General features: G+C 38.2%; 1 long non-coding RNA gene across 1 annotated transcript; it reads left to right on the plus strand.

Moving 5' to 3' along the window:
• Positions 1–4,338: 4,338 nt before the first annotated feature.
• Positions 4,339–7,327, plus strand: LOC128362079 (uncharacterized). Its single transcript, XR_008321611.1, has 3 exons — positions 4,339–4,702; positions 5,017–5,107; positions 6,892–7,327. It is a non-coding gene; the product is annotated as an uncharacterized LOC128362079 (long non-coding RNA).
• Positions 7,328–7,778: the final 451 nt, after the last annotated feature.

A 7,778-nucleotide genomic window follows, 5' to 3' on the forward strand; every position in this document is an offset into this window, starting at 1 on the left:
TGAGACATAACAATAGTGTACACATTTAACATGATTTTAACTTTCTGAATATAAATTGTGGAAATAGCTGCCAGAAAAATGAAGTGGGTCAGTTAAATTTTCCTGCATTGACCTAACTGATGTTCTTCCACTTAGAGCCCAGTTCTGCCTGAGGTTTCTTCCTGTTAAAGGGAGTTTTTCCTTTGCTGCTGTCACCAAGTGCTGCTCATGTGGGAATGTTGGGTCTCCTTAAATTAAATTAAAGCATACAGTCTAGACCTGCTCTATGTGAAAAGTGCCTTGAGATGATTTTTGTTTTTGTTGGCGCTATATACCTAAAGATTAATTTATTGAAAAATAATTATGGTGAACCTTCACTATAGTAGGATGTAACTGTTGTTTTTAAATGACAACACTAACCTAAGGCCAAAAAAGCTTAACTTTAAATTCAGGAACAAACTCAAAGGGGAAACTTGGTCTGGTCTCAAAAATGTGTGACGTCAGTCTATAATCTCCCCAGGCAGTAGTTGCCAGGGTTGCTTGGAAAAGGTGGGTGTCAACCCTCTCAGAGAGGTTGGAGATGAGGTTCTGCTACGAGTGTATTCATGTTTGCCCCCTGTGACTACTTGCACAAACGAAAACAACATAAAGAAATTTACATGAAATTAAATAAGCTGTAAAATAAAGTGTTGCCCAATTTTTACTCTCATAAATTTTTTGGTGCTCTTGTTTCATCTTCAGTTGATCCAAAATGAGCGAGTCAACTAAACCACCACCTGTGATTGAAACCTGGACCAAGGAAGACGTCCACCGTTGGCTGATGACAGATGTCAAAGTTCATCAGACTTGTGCAGACAGGTTCATAGAAGAGGAAGTGTCAGGAGAAAATCTAGATGACTTTGAAAAGAAAGATATATTAGACCTGGGAATAAAACACGGTCCTGCAGTCAAAATCATGTGTTATCTAGAGAGGCTGAAGGAAGGATCACAGCAGGAGTCACAGTTGCCAGCATCTGTGGAAAAATGGACAAAGGAGGAAGTGAACCAGTGGTTACTGCAGCATGTGAAGGTGGACAATAAAAAAGCCCAACGCCTCCTGGAGGAGGATGTGTCTGGAGACTGTCTCGTTTGCTTCAAGAAGCAGGACTTTCTGGATCTGAAGCTGAAAAGTGGACCTGCTGTAAAGATTCTGAAAGCGACTGATCGACTGAAAAACAAACCAGAGCCTGAGACGCTGCCTCTGACTCAAGACGTCCGTCAAACAAGCCTGAGATACAGAATGCGTTCGTCCTTCAGACGTATGACAAGGCGAGGAAAAGAAACTCAAGAGACAAGTCTGCTGCTGGTGAAAGAAGAGGAGACAATTGTGGTAAAACTTCAGTGCTATCTACATTTGTTTTTTATAGAATAATAAGAAGTGAGGGAGAGCTCTGTTCAGTCCACTTTGTCTTATTTTCTAATTTCATCTGTTTTGCAGAACCACGCTCCAATAATCAAGAATGTCCTGGATAAACTCGGAGCGAAAGACCTGAAATCTTTTCATTTTCATCTGGAACATTACACCGACTCGGAGCACAAACCTATCCCTCGGGGTAAACTGGAGGGAGCGGACACCATGGACATCGCCACCTTGATGACCAACCACTACAGTGGCGAAGTTTTAGGGGTCACACGAGACATCCTCCACAAAATAGATCAACGGGAACTCGTTTCTCAAGTGGAAAGTCACATGGGTAAGAAAAGTAGTTTAGCACAATTTTGAGGTACTTGTGAGTATTTCTATTTCATGCCACTTGATACTTGTACTGTTTTTCACCCCACTACATTTATTTTAGTTAATATTTTTAAATTATAATTTTAGGTATTAAACCAGTGTTTCAAACCGTTTTGTCCCTCTTTCAAAACATCTGTGTGCAGTCTGATATATCTTATTCCTCCGTTGATGTCCAAAAACTATTAAAAACAGGTCAGTGACTCACAGCGCTGTACTGAGTGATGTGTTTCTTCATTATGAAGAGTCACGTTTCTTTGTTTCGCAATGTATTTTGTGGATGATCTGCCCTGTGATTGATAGATTATTTTGAGTTACTATGTAATGTATTTAAGATATGAGTCACTGAGGCTGACTTACTGCCAAAGAATACATAGTGGTATTTTTACTTTTAATACTTGACATGAATTTAGCTGATAATACTTTTATGGTACCTTTATAGTTTAGTAGGATTTCTAATGCAGGACTTTGTATTTTTATATTGCTGTATTGTTCATCTGTAGCTGTGCACTTCTTCCACCACTGGCTTAAAGTATGTGCAGATGCATATATTCTTCTTTACTGCAGTTAAGCCTACATATTTCTGTAAATGTTCAGAAGTGGAACACACCCAAGAGTCTGCACATTCAATTTCACCTGCTTTAACTTTTTAAATTAACTTTATGAAATACTATCACTGCAAGTTATTCATTCATCGATTTGTTTATTTTCTTTTATCAGGTCAAAAGAAGCCATATCACAAGTGTTGCGCTGGTGAGAAGAAACCAGAAGAGGAGTCAGACTCACCGTCCAGTTCTACATGTAAACACGAGAAGGGGGAAGAAAAGGATCAAAGGGGCTCCTTTTCCATACAACTCGAAGTAAAGTTACCACGGTGCATTAAATCACCAACTTCAAGTCTCATGATTGTGTGGGGAAAAATGTCAGCTTCTAATTAAAAATTACACTTTAAACCAAAGTTTGATGTTTGCGGGCACCAAAAACATTCATGTGTCATTCCCACTTTTGTCCACATGGTGGCTGTATTGCACCATTTTTGCTGTTTTCTTTCAGGTCCTACAGGAGCTGTGAAACGGTGTCAGACCCACAAAAAGACTTGTTTCACTGTCAGAATTTGATCCATTTGGTCTGATCACATTTTAAAAGCCTAGAAAAGCCGAACAATTGAATAACTTTATCCCCATTCAAGTTATTGAAGTTAATCCGAGTATTTTTATAACTGGAAGTCAAACTTTTTTGGCTGATAAACACTGAGTGTCTTTGTAGAGTTAATAAGGATAAAATTGTTCTTACACTTCTAATGTGTGTTTGTGATTACAGCTTAAAAGAAAACATTTATAGATATACTTTGTCTTTGTTGGGTTTTATTTTAATGCTGTAATTTAAATGCATTGATTTTTCATATGTGCATTTTTTGTGGGGTTTTTTTTCATACATGTGAAGACAATGTTCAGTACTTTATTCATATAGATTATTTATAATTTTTAGCAATCTCTACAAAGATATTATCATTACTATTATTGTTTATTTATTATCAAGATGATGGTGTGTTAGGGTGCATAATATTGACTGGTGTTCCTCATATTTTGCCCCTCTCATGTTAATTGAGTGGACAAAATATTAGTACAACCTCAGTCGTTGAATTATCACTTTTTTGACAATATTAACAAAAACTGAAAATGTATAAACTTCATAAATGTATAATTTACAGCAGAACTGTTGTATTGGATTGACTTAGCTTGCACCGGTGTACCTAATAAAGTGGCTGGTGACTATATCTACTACTGAATTTGCTCTCACTTTTGTGTGGTCATTATATTTTCTGTAAAATTGTGATAAAAAACAAACATGTCTGTAACAATATAAATCTATATTTAATGCCTGTTTCCCTAAACTTGGACACAAACGTCAGTGGGTGTGTTGTGAAGCAATTGTTCCAGGAAATGAAGTGCAGGGACTTTACAGATAAACAGTCGGTTACTATCATTGCCATTGAGCAGTGCAGTGTTCATTTCTCAGTCATCATCTACCAGGAGGAATGACCTGCAGTTGAAAACCAATGTGAATGAGTCTAAGGTACACCAAAGGCCAAGTCCAAATCTCAAGCCACACCCGTATCACTGTCACCACTCCATCTTAATTGGAGTATCTTAATTTACTTTTATTTATTTTCTCTTCAAGTCAACAGAACAATACAAAAACACTTCATCTTTGTGGATATGTTGAAAAGGAAGCACTTTGAATGTATTTTCATTAACAGTAAATACTGAGCATATCAACAGAGTATGCGTTGGGTTTAGAAAAAAAACATATTTGGTCTAAAACTGTAAACTAAAGGAATGCACTGAGAACTAAAACTAATTGTTGTGCAAAATGTCTTGCAACCATATCAATGCATTTAACATTTAGCTGAACACAAAATTGTAGTTAATATTTTACTCTGCATTTTTTTTCAATTACTTGTGCACACTTGCAAACTAGTGAGACACACGTGCAGATCATTTTAATCCTGGGCGGTATTGAGGAGAGACGTGATCTCCTGTTGCTCTTTACGTAAACCAGAGTGGAGAATGCCAGCCCGTACAGATAAGTGGTGAGGAAAAGAAGACGTTTCTCAGCAGCGTGTAGGAAGATGTTTGGATGCTGTGACGCAGAAGCCAAATCTGATCCAGAGGGAGCTCACTGAATTTCAGTTTCATTGTGCGGTCCATTCGGAGCTCTGCGCATCCCTCCCTCTCTTTCTCAGTGAGTTTTGCTGTGGAGGATTCCTGACTGAATGGGTCTCGAATCCAGTCACAGTCCTCTATGTCTGCTTCATCTGGAAAACAGCGCTCAAACCTCTCCTTAAGAGTCTGAAGGTGCGTAGCAGATAAACTGCGCGCCCTGGCTGTGGCGGCTGATGCCAGAGGAAACATTTCCATGGAGCCTTGTTTCAAAGCGTCCTGCCACAAGGTAAGCCCCCAACTCTTATCTCCTTACCAGAAAACGATCCATCTTACCGCTCATATCTCTCTTTTTTTCTTGATTGTCTTTGTGTTTATGTTGTTATTGGATTAATCGGGTCTTTGATGTGTCACACTGTAATGATTCCCACCACCCGGGTTCCGCGCAAACGGTGAAAATTGTTTATTTCGAAAGTAATAGTGTTTAATTTTGTTTACAGCATTTACATCTGTAGCCTAATGATAGCCTACTAAAACGAATGTGCACAAAGTATTGATATAGGCTCTATTACATTTAACATTTATTCATAAATGTGCTCAAAGTTATGTAATTAGCAGCTGTCACCAAATCCCACGGCACACCTGGACTCATCTCACGGCACACCATTTGGGAACCACTGGTCTAAGGACTTCGGTAGGTGAGAAATTCACTTTTCATGTAAAATGAATTCCTCTAAATCTCATATTTTGAATAATAGTGTACTTGATGTGTCATATGTTGTGGGAAGTAGGATGTATATATAACCTGGACACCGTCCTATTGGTTCTCTGACAAAAGGTTTTGGTAGGAAATGACTCATATAAGTAGGTGGAATGCAAGTAGGTAGGCTACTATTTTAATTATCGATTTGTTATTAGTTTGAATTCAGTTCATAATTTTGATTTAACAACAGTTTGTAACTTATAAGTCACCATTATGTCTTCTAACAATAAAACATGAATCTCTGCAGACCTGAGTAATGGCGGATGCATGGGAGGAATCTCGTGCACGCTGTGTCGCAGGGACCAAAACGTGACTTATTAAAACTACTACAGTGAGCTTTGTTACACCATCACGTCTAAAAAGTGTTTTAAATATAATGAGCCCTGGTGTTCTCTAGTGATCAGCTGCGGGTCTACTGCAGGATTAATCTCATATTAGGACTTTCACACATCACTGTGACAGTAATGAGGACCTGCTCTGACCCGCACTAACAAGCACAGAATGGTGATGATACACATACTGGATGTTGATGTGTTTCATGAGAGACTACAACAAGGCTTTCATTTGATTTAGTTGATGAAAAACATTAAAATCATCATTGGGACATAATAGTGTAAATTTAACAGAATTTTAACTTTCTGAATATAAATTGTGAAAAAACAGCTGCAAGAAAAATGAAGTGGGTCAGTTAAATTTTCCTGCCTTGAAAAACTAATTATGGTGATTATGGTCATTAGGAATTGTTCTTTTAACTAACACTAAACTAATTTTAATGTAGCATTGTCTGAACAGATTATTGAATAAAATTGTTTATAGAACAAATAAATCTCACTTTATTAGAGTAATGCAGTCAAATTGAAAATGACATTTAGACCTTATCCTGCTGGGATTACAGTATGCTCATGTCAGTTCACAAAACATATTGCCGGAGTTTAAATTTATGCATGACCTCAAAAGTGAAACTTTATTTGTTTGTGTTATCAGTTGAACATAAAAAAACGGGACCAGAGGGGTGTGAGTCTACTGTGTTAAAAGCAGAAGTGAGAGTAATAAGTACAATACAATACTTCCTTAAAAAGTAATGTAAAATGTTCACCTCACCCCAAATCACAGCTCCTTTGACTTAGAGATGTTTAGTTCCAAAGAGCTTTATCCAGGACATCAGGGTGTTTATCTGATGGTATGCAGGAAGAACATTTTAGTCCTGCCGGTAACATCTGCATTTTTAAAAAGTCTGATATCATTGTTGTTGGAGGTCGTATTGATTTTGTAAATGGAGAATAAGATGGGAAATAAAACACAGGTCTGGGGAACTCCGGAGTTTAAAATCTAATGTTTAGATTTAAAACCATTGACGACCACACTGTAAAAAGTCTTTTATACACAGGATCATTGTTGGGTTGCAGAGGGTGTGTGAGTCTACTGTGTTAAAAGCAGAAGTGACACTAATAAGTACAATACAATACTTCCTTAAAAAGCGAGGGAAAATGTTTGTGAGGCAGATTTTAATCCGTTTTTATGTGACAGTGTAGTGTTAGTATAAGCAGTTTTATGGGGACAAGAAAGTGAAAGTTTCATTTCATGTGGAGAATGATTAATTGGCAACCTACATTAACTCAAAAAATTACAAGGGAATATTCATGAAATTAAATGAGCTGTAAAATAAAGTGTTGCTCAGTTTGTAATCTTTTTTGGTGCTCTTGTTTCATCTTCAGTTGATCCAAAATGAGCGAGTCAACTAAACCACCACCCGTGATTGAAACCTGGACCAAGGAAGACGTCCACCGTTGGCTGATGACAGAGGTCAAAGTTCATCAGACTTGTGCAGACAGGTTCATAGAAGAGGAAGTGTCAGGAGAAAATCTAGATGACTTTGAAAAGAAAGATATATTAGATCTGGGAATAAAACACGGTCCTGCAGTCAAAATCATGTGTTATCTAGAGAGGCTGAAGGAAGGATCACAGCAGGAGTCACAGTTGCCAGCATATGTGGAAAAATGGACAAAGGAGGAAGTGAACCAGTGGTTACTGCAGAATGTGAAGGTGGACAATAAAAAAGCCCAACGCCTCCTGGAGGAGGATGTGTCTGGAGACTGTCTCGTTTGCTTCAAGAAGCAGGACTTTCTGGATCTGCAGCTGAAAAGTGGACCTGCTGTAAAGATTCTGAAAGCGGTTGATCGACTGAAAAACAAACCAGAGTCTGAGACGCTGTCTGTGATCAAAGAAGTCCGTCAAATAAGTCTGGGATCCAGGATACGTTTGTCCTTCACACGTAGGACAAGTCAAGGAAAAGAAATTCCAGAGACAAGTCTGCAGCTGGTGAAACAGTGCTATCTACATTTGTTTTTTTATAGAATAAGAAGTGAGGGAGAGCTCTGTTCAGTCCACCTTGTCTCATTTTCTAATTTCATCTGTTTTGCAGAACCACGCTCCAATAATCAAGAATATCCTGGAAAAACTCGAAGCGAAAGACCTGAAATCTTTTCAGTTTGAGCTGAAACATTACACAGACTCGGAGCACAAACCTATCCCTCGGGGCAAACTGGAGGGAGCGGACACCATGGACATCGCCACCTTGATGACCAACCACTACAGTGGCGAG

The sequence above is a fragment of the Scomber japonicus genome, chromosome 7, assembly GCF_027409825.1.
Source record: "Scomber japonicus isolate fScoJap1 chromosome 7, fScoJap1.pri, whole genome shotgun sequence".
Taxonomy (NCBI): domain Eukaryota; kingdom Metazoa; phylum Chordata; class Actinopteri; order Scombriformes; family Scombridae; genus Scomber; species Scomber japonicus.